The sequence below is a fragment of the Molothrus aeneus genome, unplaced genomic scaffold (assembly GCF_037042795.1).
Source record: "Molothrus aeneus isolate 106 unplaced genomic scaffold, BPBGC_Maene_1.0 scaffold_181, whole genome shotgun sequence".
Classification (NCBI taxonomy): Eukaryota; Metazoa; Chordata; class Aves; order Passeriformes; family Icteridae; genus Molothrus; species Molothrus aeneus.
Window position 1 is genome coordinate 32501 of NW_027098844.1, and position 2500 is coordinate 35000.

The 2500-nt window shown below is 79.4% G+C and overlaps 1 non-coding gene across 1 annotated transcript; it reads right to left on the minus strand.

Annotated features, from left to right (window-relative positions):
- Positions 1-360: 360 nt before the first annotated feature.
- LOC136569651 (5.8S ribosomal RNA) lies at positions 361-513 on the minus strand. The gene has a single exon (XR_010785415.1). It is a non-coding gene; the product is annotated as a 5.8S ribosomal RNA (ribosomal RNA).
- Positions 514-2500: the final 1987 nt, after the last annotated feature.

Here is a 2500-nt window from a genome sequence, read left to right on the forward strand (position 1 = left end):
TCTCCCCGAGGCCGCCGCGCCGCCGCATCCGCGGCGCGGCCCCGGCGAGGACGAGCTCCGCCCCAGCGGCTCGCTCCGGGAGCGGGGAGCTACGGAGCGCTCCCCGAGTCTGCATTTAGGGGGACGAAGGCCCTGCGCGGCGGCGACGACGACGACCGCGGCGACGCCCGCCGGGCCGCAGGGAAGGGATCGAGGCCCGCCGAGGGAAACGCGTCCCTCGCCGAACCCCTGACCGCCTTCCCTCCGGGCACCGGCGGGACGCCGCCGCCGCCGCCGCCGCCGCCCGCCGCGGGCGACGGGCCTGCGAGGCGACCCAGCCGCGCCGCCGGGGTGGCCCCCGGACGGCGATTGATCGTCAAGCGACGCTCAGACAGGCGTAGCCCCGGGAGGAACCCGGGGCCGCAAGTGCGTTCGAAGTGTCGATGATCAATGTGTCCTGCAATTCACATTAATTCTCGCAGCTAGCTGCGTTCTTCATCGACGCACGAGCCGAGTGATCCACCGCTAAGAGTTGTCTGCCTTTCGGGCACCGCTCACGCCGAGCGGCCCCCCCTTTTTTTCGGACAATTGCGCCGAGGACGCGCGGGCGCGCGCCTGGCTTCGACCGTACGAGCACACAGAAAACGGGAAGGGAAAAAAAAAAAATCAAACCCACTCTCCGAAGGCCGGCCAAGAGGCGGGGGAGCCCGCGCACCCGACCGCCTCCCCCCGCGAGGGAGACGCCGACCTCACCAACGCCGTCCTTCGGAGGCGGCCCAGGCGCCCGGGCTCGGCCCGGCCTCCGCGCGGAGGGCCGGGCGGCGCGCGCCGGAACGCGGGGGGGCACGGCGGCCCGCCCGCTTCTCGCTTTCACGGGACGACGCGCACGACACACACGGCACGCGGGCCGGGGGCGCGCGGCCGTCGGCCCCCGCGCCGCGCCGGCTCTCCCCTCGGCCCCGACGCCGCGGGCCTGGCGCGGAGCGCCGCCGCGCCGCCGCGCGGCCGGCTTGTCTCTCTTCCCCCCACGGCACGGGCCTTTCCCCCGGGCTCGAGACGGGCACGCGACGACGACCGGCCCCCTGCCGGCACGCCTCCCGCGGGACCGCTCCCCCGCCGGGCGAGCGAGCGACCGGCGGACGCGCTCCGCCGCCGGCCCCGGAGGCGGGCGCCACCGAGACCCGAGCCGGCGTCGCCAGCGCCCGAGGCCTGCCGGACGGCAGAACCGGCCGCCGCCGGGGCCGCACGCCCGGGACCGCCGCCGCCGCCTCGCACCGCCGGGGCCCCTTGCCTCGGGCACGCGCCCGGCGGAAGGCGCTACGGGCGCTGAGCCGGGGGGCAACGCCCGCTCTCCTCGTTCGCACGCGGAGACCGGGCGGGGAGGAGCGCCCCCGCGGCCGCCCCGCGCGCCTTCCTGCGGCCCACACGCGGCCGCGGCAAGGGCGACGGAGGAGGCGACGAGCGGGGCCCGGGACGGGACCGCCGCCGGCCGACGGCGGGCGCCGTCCGGCCGACCGTCCCCGCAGGGGGGGACACCCGTCGAGCGGCGCCGCCGCCGCTCGCCACGGGGTCGCCCGCGCTCGCGGGCCTCCGCCGCCGGAGGGCCCGCCGAGCGCTCGCCCCCCACCGGCGGGCGGGCGGTCGAGCCAGGGGACGGCCGGCGGACGGACGGCGCCGCCGCTGCGCGTTCGAGGAGGAAAGGCCGTCGAGGGGGAGGAGAGGCGCCGGACGCGCCGGACGCGGCGCCGCCGCACGCGCCAGAGACCGCGGCGGCGGGCCCAGGAGTGAGGGCGCGGGCGGGCCCCGGCGGCCGCCACCCCGCGGCCGAGGAAGGGGCAGAGAGCGCGCGCTCTCTGCCGGCGTCGCCCGTTACGACGAGGCGGGCGGGTCGGCCCCCGCGGCCGACCGCGCGCCGCGGCCTCTCCGCCGAGGCCGGGCCGCGGAGAGGGGGGGGCAGGGCGCCCCTCCCCGGCGCGGCGCGGTTGACCCCCACCCGCGGCGCGCGGCGGGGACGACGACGACGACGGCCACGACGGGGGAGCGCGGCCGGTGGCCACGGGACAACCACCGCAGGGGATCGGCGGGAGTAGCTGCTCCCCACCCCTCAGTGGCGCCCCGCACGGCCACCGCCCGCGGCACACGCCCGCCGCCGCCGCCGCCGCCGCCGGCACCGCCGCCGCCACGGCGGGCCGCGCCGAGCTGCCCGAGTCTTTAAACCGCCGCCCGGGCCCCGCCGGCCCCCTTTCGGCCCAACCCGCAGCGTTTGACGACGCCGAGGGAAAAAAAACCTGGGGGGACCGCCGAGGCGCGGAGCGCTAGGTACCTGGCCCTGGGGCGAGGGAAACGACCTGCATGGCCCCGCCGAGGTGCCTCCCCCGCTGCCACCCTCGGGGGAGCGTCCACCGGCGGGGGCGCGCCCGACATCTGCCGCCACCACCGCCGCGTCCTTCTCGGGGCCCGGGGTTTCCCTCAGTAGCCCGGCGCTGCGCGCCCGAGAGGACGGCCGCGGCTCGGGCCGCCT